The sequence below is a fragment of the Bufo bufo genome, chromosome 3 (genome assembly GCF_905171765.1).
Source record: "Bufo bufo chromosome 3, aBufBuf1.1, whole genome shotgun sequence".
Lineage (NCBI taxonomy): Eukaryota > Metazoa > Chordata > Amphibia > Anura > Bufonidae > Bufo > Bufo bufo.
This window is the reverse complement of record NC_053391.1, coordinates 155,569,901-155,582,832: the sequence shown is the minus strand read 5'-3', so window position 1 is coordinate 155,582,832 and position 12,932 is coordinate 155,569,901. Positions and strand designations below refer to the sequence as shown.

The window sequence follows — 12,932 nt, the reverse complement described above, 5'->3', positions numbered from 1 at the left end:
GGGAGCTCTACTTGTATAAGCGTTTAATAGAACAGGGTCTGTAGGCATATATGTGGAATCAGCTGACTACGGTGTAAAAGGAGTGCGCTTCTTCTTGGTGCTAACATCGACCTGTGAGGCTGAGTTCATACTTGAGTTATTTGGTCAGTTTTGGCCCCATAACTGCACAAATAAGTGAAGTGTGCAATGATTCTAAGAGCGACGCCTGTCATCTGCATGTCATAATGACTCACAGTATAATTTATCTACCACAGCAGACTCTGTATGGTTGTTACTGCAAGGCACAGTGTTCTACACCACTATAAAGGCTCTCTACAGCCAGGAATTAGCAGGTTTTTTGTATGCGATTCGCCGCAAATAAATTGGGATCAAAGCAATTTTTTTAAAAAAAATTGGCGAACCGGCCGAATCTACTAATGATAATAATAAAAATAATAATTATTATTATTTTTATACCACATGCTGTTTCTGTGGTTGTCTATGATTGCTTCAGTAAACATTGTCTGTAAATTCTATATTTGTACTATGACAGCCACATATCCACCTCATCCTGGTGTGCACGTTAGTATGCCTGACACACTTCCTTTCTGCTTACTTCCTTGTCTTCTATGAGATTTCGGTTTGAATTGCACAAGCTTCTGTTAAGGAACTAGTGTTTTGTATGCAATCATTATTAATCGCTTAAAGCTTCTATAGTCCAAATGCACAATCTCAATCAATTCAATCATCACAGAAATAAAGAAGTAACAGAATATGTCTGAAGTCCTGTACTGCTTGTTGGATGTAATTCAAGGTTTTGAGATGGGATTCTTGGAATACTATGTGTGAGACAACGGGTAAGCATCAGCATTGTGTGTCTCATATGTAGAAGTAATATGTTATTGCCGATACTTCTAGTTCTCAGAATTTCACAATACTTCCGAAATAATTCAGAAATAAATATTCCCATTTTGTAAATATATGAACATTAGTATAATAAATATGGAATGAGGAGTAAATATGGACACACGTACAGTATGATTCAGGAACTTGTGTGAATTGAAGGTTATGGTATTAAATATGTGTAGTAAAGATAATTTGTGGAACAGACATATACAAATATATTATCTCACAAGATTCATTTCTGGATGAAGTATTTATCATTTGTCATATCTAGGCACATATATCTTTGTCATAGAAAGTAGCCACCAGAGTGGTCAACTGATATCTAGGTTTCTGTTAGGGTGACTAGCTGATATTACCCAGGGAAAGCTCAGTGCATTGCTTATTATAAGAAATATGTGGCGACCTTGTAACATGTAAATATTTAATACATGGTCATAATGAGTACAGTGCTTTCCACTCCAGTCGATATATTGTAGGGGGCCCAAAGCTGTCAAACCCCCCTCTAGGACATCCACATGCTGCAATAGGTTACATGGAAAGGGAATGTACAGCTGCAACAATCACTTCAAGCTGTCAATTAAGTAGTTCTACTGTATTTAACCCCTTCCCAACATCAGTGAAAAAAATATAAATATATATATAAAAACATTCAAATAGCCCTTCTTTTCTCATTTTAGAAAAAAAAAAAATATAAAAAATTGAGATTATTTGCATTGCTGCATCCCAAAATGCCCATACTATTAAAATATGAGTGAATGGTATAACGGAAACAAAATGGGCGATTTCCCTCCCTAAAAAATAATACACATATGGTATTTCTGTGATCGTACCTTTATATGACTATGTTAAGAGAAAGACAATAAAGTTATGGCTCCAGGAAGGCAGGGAGTAAAAAATGGAAAGATTATAAAGCAATGTGTCAGGATGGGGTTTTACTCTGCTTTTCTCATTTGAGCATATAATAGGATATTTTTATATAATGATGGTGTAAAAGATACAAAAAGTGATAATATTTATAATTTTAGATGAATATACTGTGGTGATGTGTACAGTATAGGTGCTGGAAGGTGTGTATATCCCACCCAGATACCTCAGCTGTGTGAGATAAATAAAATCCAGAAAGCTGCAGGGGCAGAGACAGTTTTGTTTACATTTTGTTCTGGGCTCGATTTCATTTGGACTGGTGGATAGGCTTGGTAGTGGGATCTGCCAGTCCACACCCTTCCAGTACAGGTGTTGTCTTTTACCTGAGGTCATCGCAGGTGAGGCCTGCTGTAATCGAGGAGGGATAAAACCAACCCTCTGTGTCTCAGTCTGGGAAGAGAGAAAACTTGGAAACAGGAGGGCTGAGGGGCCACAAGGCTTTGTAAAGCTTAAAGTTTGGGAGGCCCAGCAATGCCTACGGAAAGAGGGTTGCACAGTCAGAGTTCTGAGGACTTCTGGACCGTCTCCCCCCCAAGGGGGCTGGGTGGTCTCAGCCAGGAGGGCTGAGGGGCCACGAGGCTATGTGAAACCTGATCTCTTCCCTGTCTGGACTTGTGTCTGATGAGCAGACCTGTTAAGGTTTGGAGCCTGAGACCCTGTGTACAAGCTGTGCTTATAGGTGAGTCAGGGAAAACTACTGTGTATTAGCAAGTGCCTAGAAGGGCAGGTGTTTATTTGATGTTTATGTTTGTGTGGGTGCTGAAGTGCCAAAATAAAGCCACCAGTTTGGACATTAAATCCTTTTGTTGGGGAAGATGTCTGGAACTGCGACCGCCTGAGAGAGAGCGATCCCTTACAATACTAATACATACAAAAAATACTAATACTATTTTTGAACCTAACTTAAGAGGAATTTTTTTTTTTTAAAGAAGACACTTAAAGCTTCATCTGTAATCTGTACACTGATAAGGGATGGTTCCACCTCCATTAGTCTTCCCTATTGTGAAAATTGGGGTCCCCTTCTCCCCTGTTTACACTTACATGCATGCAGACTGGCCATAGACTCTACTGAGAAATTTCCTGGTGGGCCGATGCCCAGTTGGCCACCCAAGGCCATCTCATAACCACCAGATATGATGCTCTCAGCATTAATTTTCAGCATTGATGGCAGAAGAAAGTGCCGTTCTGCAATGAGCTGTGTTGCAGTTCTTAAATGGCAATAGAGTTGAATGCTATGGTGGTATTTTGTGCTGCACTGTGTATTTGGTTCTGCTGGGAAGAATTCTGTGCTGCACTATAGTATTGCTGGCCCCACCTATCTATATTAGCCATGCCTACATATATTGGCCCCTCCACCTGTCAACATGGAACATGGGGCCCACTGAATTTGGGGCAGTGAATGGTTGAATCCAGCAATGCCAGATTTAGTGACCTCTTGCATGCTGTTCTGTGATATACCAGTTGCCCCCAAAAAAAAAACTGATTGAGGCAGGGGTGTGATATACCTATAATATAATTTCTATATAGTACATTTGTAATTTGCAGGAGTTGTGTGCGGTTATGCTGAGATATCCCAGCTATACAGAGGGAAAAACGCTATTGGAACAAATCATTTCAACTGGTGTGATATACCAGTTGCCCCCCAAAAAAATTGATTGAGGCAGGGGTGTGATATACCTATAATATCATTTCCATATAGTACATTTGTAATTTGCAGGAGTTGTGTGCGGTTCTGCTGAGATACCCCAGTTATACAGAGGGACAAACGCTATTGGAACAAATAATTTCAACTGGTGTGATATACCTGTTGCCCCTAAAAAATATATTATCAAGGGGTTTGATATACAGATGTAGTAGAGTTAACACTCAAACTCTAAACTCAAATGTCCTAACTCATTGTGTTATCTTTAAACAAAAGCCATTGAAAAGCAATTGAAGGTGTTTGCTTAACAAATTTAGTTTAGATACAGTAACACTTCTCATAAAGCATGTGTGTTAACTCTACTACATCTATACCTGCTTCCAGCAAATAATCATTAAGCCGTTCTATATACCTGCTTCCACAAATACTGCTCTTCTATAGGGACTTTGTCACAGAGTCATTTTGAAAATGACAGGCAGAGGAAGAGGACGGCCATTCCGCAGGGGTGGTATGAGTCGTACAGGTGCACCAGTCCAGAGCCAAAGTGTGAAGTTGGAGAAGGTGCACCAGAGTTGATTAAGAGGCTCACTCAGCCTTCAGCTTCTGAACCATTCTCATCCTCTGTATCTACACCCTCCTCACTCTCTGCTGTGTGCACCCCCAAAGACACCACCACCACCACCATATCCTCTCTACTTAAGTCAGAGGAATTATTTTCCCATTGATTCCCAGACCTTATCGATGCGCAGCCATTCTTGGCATCGGATGAGGAAGAGGAGGTAGCAACAGCCACCACCCATCGGTCTGACGACAGTACCCAGATCAGCCTAAGGAGGGTGGTCCCCGCTGTTGCTGCCTTCTCTGAGATCTCTAATGTCAGTGGTGGTGAAGGTGATGATGATGACGTGTCGATGGATGTCACGTGGGTGCCCACAAGAGAGGAAGAGGGATATACAGAGCAGCAGATAGGGAGGAAAAGGAGGAGAAGCAGGCAGAACTCGCAGTGCACAGGAGGCAAAAAGCAGGCTGCAAATGAATCTGGAGCGAGCAATCCACCATGCACATCTTGCGCTCCCAGGACACCGACATATGGTTCCGCAGTGTGGGCATTTTTTAACTTGTCAGCTGCTGATAATAGTGTTGCCATCTGCAGCCTGTGCTGTCAATGCATAAGTCGCGGTAAGCCCAACACTCACTTAGTGTCAACCGCCTTAAGAAGGCAGCTGGCCTCCCATTACCGAGCCCAGTGGGAGCAACGCCGTCAGAACCTACAAAACAAAACTCCCGGCGCTTTACGTCCTCCCTCTTCTCCTCTCTCTTCCCATTTGTCCTCCACCTTCCACCGTGCCGTTGTTGCGTTCATCTGGCACAAGGCAGGCTTCCGTGGTCCAAATGTTCGAGTGTAAAAAATTAGGATGCCAGATAATCCTCTTGCCCAACGGCTGCCTGCTGGCTTCTCGGAACTACTAGCCCACCAATTACTGCCATATAAACTGGTGGACTCGGAGGCCTTTAGAAAATTTGTGGCCATTGGCACACCGCAATGGAAAGTCCCCGGAAGAAAATATTTCTCCCAGAAGGGCATCCCAGAGCTATATAGCCACTTTCTGCGGCAAGTGAATGTATCTCTGACACACAATGTCGGTGCCAAAATACATCTGACCACAGACACGTGGTCTAGTAAACACGGGCAGGGAAGGGACATAACTATTACTGCCCACTAGGTGAACCTTCTAACAGACGTCAAGCATGTAAACTGTAGCACTCGTGTGGATTTGGTGTTACTGCCACTGATTGCAAGCAGGTCTGTCTCTTCTTCTCCTCCTCCTACTCCATCCTCCGTCTCCTCCACAGCTGACTTCTCCTTTTCCACTGTTACCGCCTCTTCCGCTGCACCCCCCAAGCTCCCCAGAACCTATTCAACATGCCAGGTGAGACATTGCCATGCTGTGCTGCGGCTGTTGTGCCTGGAAGTCAAGAGCCACACCGGTCCTACACTGCTTTAAGCTCTGCAGTCACAGGCCGATCAGTGGCTAACCCCGCTCAATTTGACAGTTGGTAAAGTGCTGTGCAACAACGGTGCCAATCTGCTGAGCGCGCTGAAACAGGGCAAAATGACACACGTGGCGTGCATGGCACACTTCCTGAACTTAGTCGTGCAGTAGTTCGTGACCGATAAGCGCACTCACCTTGCTCACGACAGTGTGGACTATCTCACATTTATAAAAATGAATGAGGCATGGATCTCATAGGAATTCAAGTGACAACCACGTTTAATTGAATTTCCTCAAGCTAGCTATTTGTACTGGCCTGCAGAAAAATTGATATCTAATGACCGTCTAATATACCTCCAGCCACATAATTACTTGTTCTTTTCTGTCCGGTGATTGCCTAATGTTTGGGGCCTGTACTACACTCGCCTGCAGTAAAATTGATATTTAATTGCTGTATAATATACCATACCTCCAGCCAAATAATCACTTGATCATTTATGTACAGTGAATGCATAATTTTTGGGGCCTATAGTACACTGGCCTGCAGTAAAATTTATATCGATTGACCGTCTAATAGACCTCCAGCCACATAATCACTTGATCTTTTATGTACGTTGAATGCATAATTTTTGGGGCCTGTAATGTAACTGGCCAACCGTAAAATTGTTATATGGTGACTCCCTAATGTACCTTCATCCACATTATCAATTATTCTTTTCTGTCCAGTGAATGCCTAATGTTTGAGACCTCCCAGGAATGCAACACCTGTTGACGACGACCACGTGTTATCGAATTTCAACTATTATCTTTTTTTTTTTTTCAAGAGGGGGGATTTTGTTAGCCATGTTTTTATTCCAATTTTATATTTTTTGTTCTTTTAAACATATGTATTTGACATCTTTGTACTGGCCTACAGTAAAATTGATATCTAATGACCGTGGCCTAAAATAAAAAATTTGGAGTCTCAGGACACATTTCTGAGAATTTCCCTTTAAGACGCATAAAAATGGCCCCTGATTAAAATACATATTTTTTTGCTAAATTTTGCAATTGATCCCCCTGTGGTACGTCACTGTCCATGTTGTGGGACGATTTGTGCACTTCTTTTTTTTGAATCAAATAGTTTTTATTAAGGCAATAAATACAGGATATTACAAAAACCATACAATGTCTTTTCTTACTATATCCATCATGTGGAGTCAGTGTACAACATTGACCGTATGACTATCAACATACATTTATATCATGTATCCGAACATAACAATTACACTTGTATAAGCAAATATTGAGACAAGGAATTGCATAAGACCTAACAATCTCGAATCCCCTCCCCCCCCCCTTCCCTACCAACTCCCCACTCAATGAACTAGTCTTGAACCTAGCCGATTGATTCCACCTACACCTCTTAGCTGCTTCACCTTTGCCCAAACTTTTTTCATAAGTTCAATAAGAGGGAGTTTTTCCCTCCCAGCATGCATACCTGACCCTTCCAGAATTCCCATGAGATCCCGACTGCCCAACCAATACTGCAATATCTGTCCAGTCATATCCGGCACTTGGGAACCAATCCACCCCTATATAACCACATGGCTATGAGATTTATCAAACTTCTGAGGGCACCCTCTCTTCACATACACCCCTTTTTCCATAATCAACATATCATGTACCTTCCGTTCAAACTCACCCAGTGTAGGCGGACTTCCCTGGATCCACCTCATAGCCACCATTTTCCTGGCCACATATAGCAACCTCCCCACAGCGACCTTGACCAATTCAGTCCCTCCAATCTCAGACACATATCCCAATACACACACCTTGGGATCCTTTTGAATTTTCAGCGTCATTTTATTGTTAATCATATTCCTCACATCCTCCCAGTAATTACCAATTACTGAGCAAGACCACAGCATATGCAACAAATCCGCACCATCTTCCATACATTTTGGACACTTGTCATCAATTCTTACTCCAACCTTTTTTAGGAACACCGGTGTTTTGTACACTCTATGTATGATAAACAGTTGGGACAGTTTGCCCTGCTCACTCAAGGACACCTTGGGGACTCCTTCCAATATTTCATCCCACTTATCCTTAGAGATTTCTCCCAAGTCAGCCTCCCATTTTTTCATTCTTGAGAGCGGAAACCCCTCTAAAAATTTTTCAAGTAAAAGAGCGTACACCTGTGATATCAGCCCTCTCCCCCCCCCCCCCCCCCCTGTCGGGAGAACAAGCTTATGAACCACCTCCATTTGGGCTATCACACATCCTTTCCGCAGTGTAACCTCAAGAGCATGTCTTATTTGAAGATATTTATAAAACCATCCCCTGGGAATATTGAATTCCTGCTGCAGTTTCTGAAATGACTTACATATCTTATCCTCAATTAATTGGCCAATTCTTGTCACTCCATAGTTTTCCCAGTTCCGAAGTCCTGTCATGGCAAAAAATTCAGGCAACAGATGGTTATCTCTGATAGGAGAAAGTTCACTGATTCCACCTACACCTCTTAGCTGCTTCACCTTTGCCCAAACTTTTTTCATAAGTTCAATAAGAGGGAGTTTTTCCCTCCCAGCATGCATACCTGACCCTTCCAGAATTACCATGAGATCCTGACTGCCCAACCAATACTGCAATATCTGTCCAGTCATATCCGGCACTTGGGAACCAATCCACCCCTTGAAATGTTGACATTGGGAAGCCAAGAAATAAATCCATTCATTAGGAACCGCCAAGCCCCCTTCCGACTTAGAGTATTGCAATGTCTCCAGTTTAATCCTAGCCTGACCATATTTCCAAATAAGATCCCTAAATATAGAGTGAATTTTCTTAAATCTATCCAGGGGGATCCACACGGGAGCATTATTTAATACATATAGCAACTGGGGCATCATAACCATTTTTAAGAGGTTCACTCTACCTACTACTGAAAGAAAGAGCCTACACCATGACCTCACCTTTAGCCTGAAAGTAGCCAGCAACGGAAACAAGTTAAGGTCCTCAAATTCCGACAATCTAGGTGATATATACAATCCCAAGTATTTAAATTTATCCACCCAAGGAATCCGACTATCTACTTGTCTACCCGACAGGGTCTGCCCATCAATTGGCATCAAAGAGGATTTTTGCCAATTTATCAGAAGCCACCAAATCTGTCTATCAATGCCATGGCCGCATCCAGGGACGCACCAGTATCGCCCATAAAAAGCAGAGTGTCATCAGCGTACATAGCCACTTTGTTGTGCAGCCCACCGTATCTAAACCCCTCTATATTTGTTGATAAGCGGATATACGGCGCAAGCGGCTCTATTGCAAGAGCAAACAATAAGGGCGACAATGGGCATCCCTGTCTGGTGCCCCTGGCAAGGGCAAAACAATCTGACAACCCTCCATTCGCTCTAATTCTCGCCTTAGGACTAGAATACAGGACCTGTACCCACTGAATAAACCGCTCTCCAAAGCCCATAATTCTCAGGACCCCCCACAAGTAACTCCATTCCACACTATCAAACGCCTTAGCGGCGTCGAGCGCAAGTAAGGCCCTGTCTCCACAGTTATCCGCCGGAATATTTAAACTAGCGTACAACCTACGGAGATTAATAGCAGTCGATTTCCCAGGCATAAAACCCGTCTGGTCCGGGTGTACAATGGTCAGAATCACCTTGGACAGCCTGTTCGCCAACACCTTCGCCAGGAGCTTAACATCAGCCGTGAGAAGTGAAATTGGTCTGTAGGAATCCGGTATTTTAGGATCCTTTCCAGGTTTAGGTATAACCACAATTATAGCTTCCTGCATCGAATGTGGTAACGAACCTGCCTCCAATGAGTGCTCAAGCACCTTAAGTAACTCAGGAAGTAATATCCCTTGCAACTTTTTATACGCCTCTACTGGGAGACCATCAGCTCCAGGCGCCTTACCACTTGCCATGTCCCCAAGCGCAGCTTCTAGTTCCTCAAGTGTAATCGGCTCCTCCAACCTTTCTCTATCCTCCTCTGACAGCACCGATAACTGTGCCTCCGCTAGGAAATCATTCAGAGCCTCCTCAGAACTAGAGCCGGTGGAAGCATATAGAGATACATAAAAGCTTTTTAGAATATCTAATATTCCTTTCGTGTCCTGGCTACTATTCCCCATGTCATCTCTCAGTTCCTGAATACAAGAGGAGCCTCTCTGGGCCTGTGAGACCACCGACAACAGATGACCCACCTTCTCGCCTTCTTCAAAGGATCTCTGACGATAAAAACTTCTCTTTCTTTCTGCGGCCTGCCCTAAATGACACCTCAGCTGCTCCTGAGCTACCGCCAGCGCCTCGCTATTAATCAGGGTGGGGGATCTACCAAACTCTCTCTCCGCCTCAGCCACTAGGACATGCGCCTTAAATCCGCCTCCCTAGACCTAGATTTATGCTTGTTAATTTCTTTCATCAAGACTCCCCTCAGGAATGCTTTCATGGCGTCCCATACACCTGGTATCGAAGCCGTCCCTGTATTGATATTAAAAAATTCCTTAATCTCCAGAGAGATCCCAGACAGGTCACCCAACACATTCAGCCAATGAGAGTTACACTTCCACAGCCTAGGTCCCTGTCTGAGCACCCCCAGGCACAAATCAATCTGAGCCAAAGAATGGTCAGACAACGACCGAGGATGATAGACAACATCCTTAACCAGTGGCAGCATTATATCATTAACAAGGGCCAAATCAATACGCGATAGCGAATGATGCGTGGCTGATCTACATGAGAATTCACGCTTATCAGGGTTACGCAGTCTCCATACATCCTGCACACCTATTTCACCCATAATATTCCTGAGAGCCACACTCCCCGGTAAACCACCTGCTCCTTCCACCCGGCATCTATCTAGAGAGTCATTCAGCGTGCAATTGAAGTCCCCAACCAATAGCCACGACAACCCAGGGAAGTCCGCCACAAAGTTCATAATCTCTCTTATCAATGGGGAAGCAAACGGTGGAGGCACGTACACAGACACCAGCACTACCTGTATTCCATCCACCTTACACACAACACACACATATCTACCCTCAGCATACACACAATCCTGCATATGTTCATACCTAATACTACTATGCACAATCATGCTTACCCCTCTAGAGTGAGAGGAATGAGTTGAATGTAACGCATGGATCACCCAATTTTTACTCATCCAGTGTAAATTATCTCCAGTCAAATGCGTTTCCTGAAGGCAACTTATAGCCGGCTGAAACCGCCCCAAGTATTGAAAAATACACTGTCTTTTCCGTGCATCTGCCATCCCTCTCACATTCCAGCTTAAAACTCTAATCACCTGTGACATGGTAAAACATCAAACCATACTTGAATCTCCCAACCCACTCAGAACATTTGCTCATAGTTTAAGACCTTATCCCTTCCCCCCAACATTCTCCCTGACCCCCCACCCCCCTCCCTCCCTCTCATAATCAGGTTACTATAACTGGGGATCGCTGTCCCCTCTATATCCACTTCACACATTAAAACAGGGCAATCCGAGAGCAACCTGCCCCCCAACCTACAATAATCATAACAGATTATAACTCGTTTCCTCAGGTAGAGAATCCTCCCCACATCTGAGAAATACATTTTACTCTCTCAACCACCCACTCCCTCCTCAGGATCTACCATGTGGTAGCATTACATAGTACACTCCTTAACTGGTGCAACATTTAAAGCAACCTTAGAGTGCAAATGCATATATAAAGTGAACAAATGAAACCATATATCTGCCTCCTTCAAGTGTCCAGGGCTCCACTTCTCAATTGTCGCTCGTGGACGTCCAGCCACTGCGCCGCCTCCTCCGGATCTTCAAAAAATCTGGTGGATCCCAATGCCACCACACGCAGTTTAGCAGGAAACAGCATAGCGTACTGGACTTGTAGACCTCTCAGCCTTTTCTTTATATCCATAAATCTACTTCTCCTCCGTTGTACTTCGTTGGAGTAATCCGGGAATATGGACACTTTAACCCCATTCAGGACCATCTCCTCATTGTCCCTTGATTGCCGCAGGATAGTGTCCCGGTCTTTAAAATGCAGGATCTTCGCCAGTATAGGACGGGGAGGTCTGCCTGGCGGAAGCGGCCGCATGGGGACTCTGTGCGCCCGCTCCACCGCATATAGGGAAGATAGACCTTTCTCATGGAACAACTGATGCAACCATTTTTCCACAAACTCTGTGGCATTATCCCCCTCCGTCCTTTCTGGCATTCCCACAATCTGCAGGTTATTCCTTCTGGACCTGTTCTCCAAATCATCTGTTTTGGCGTATAAGGCAGCTATGTCCTTAGCAGTTGTTTTTGCCGCCATTTGCAAAGGCTGAATATCATCTTCTATGGTGGACACCCTTTTCTCCAATTCAGAGGTGCGCTCTGAGATCTTGTGCAGGTCATGCCTAATTATAGAAACATCCGACCTTAGGCTGCCGACTTGTACTGAGAGTACTTTCAGGGTACTGTTGCAGCTGGCCACAGCGGCCATAATATCTTTCAGTGTGGGCTCTTCATTGGCCGCAGCCTTGGGGCCTACTATATTTTTAGCTGGATGTGCCGGGGTTAATGGCGGCCAATTCACTGCATCTAGGGCCTCACGATCGAGCGATCCGTCCTCTTGTTCAGAGGAGGTATGCGCATCAGTCTCCTTCCCCTCAGCCCAGTCACCCACACCGCTATCAGCACGAGCAAACCTGCTCAGTTTGGCAGCCGCACTCTGGCTCATCTTTTGCTGTAAGGCCGTCCCCTCTTCTTCATCGGCGCCATGCTGGCTCACCTCTGGCCTGTCAGCCCGCGGCCCTTTGCTGGACTTCCTCGGCATGTCGGAGCTCACCAAGTCACCACCGCACCCTCCGGTCACTTCACTACCACCAGGTAAGGTTGGATCGATAATTCAAAGAGTGCTACCACTCAATTACTCAGGATGCTGGCAGGAGCTACCAGCGGTGCGACTTACTCCATGCGCTCTCAGGCCACGCCCCCATTTGTGCACTTCTAGTAAGTATTTGGTTGCTGCAAATAGGACCTGAAGGTTTTTCAGGTTCGCTTGCCTTTAAAGTGAATGGGGGCCGTCGCAAACTTGCGGTTCGCAAAATCGTCCTGGCCGATGTTCGTCCATCACTAATGTTCACAGGAGATGTGAATGAAGCTTAAAGGGATTGTCCAGGTTAAGAGCTGAACCTGGACATACCCACAATTTCACCCAGACAGGCAGGCCCTCTGATATGAGCATCGAAGCATTTCACGCTCTGATGCTCTCCTTTGCCCTGTGCTGAATTGCACAGGGAAAAGTCTTTTTTAGGAGGTCCGGTGAAGTACCGGGCTCTCCATAAAGAACTGTTAAGTCTTCCACCCAGCAGTGAACCTGGTGACGCAACCAGCACTAATGGGCTGGCTTTAGCACTGCCCGGGCCTGTAAAACGGCTGGGACAGCGCTAAAGCCCCCCATCAGAACTGGCGACATCACCTGGAACACTGCTGGGTGG

The 12,932-nt window shown here is 44.6% G+C and overlaps 1 protein-coding gene across 5 annotated transcripts in view; it reads left to right on the top strand.

The window, feature by feature from the left end:
• The first annotated feature begins 633 nt into the window (after positions 1–633).
• The window catches only part of LOC120994857 (interleukin-5 receptor subunit alpha-like), an 87,506-nt gene continuing 75,207 nt past the window's right edge, over positions 634–12,932 (top strand). For all 5 annotated transcript variants that reach the window (XR_005777485.1, XM_040423711.1, XM_040423710.1 and 2 more), the window contains exon 1: positions 634–836. The gene's annotated coding sequence lies outside the window, so the exon portion shown is untranslated. The remainder of the gene's footprint in view (positions 837–12,932) is intronic.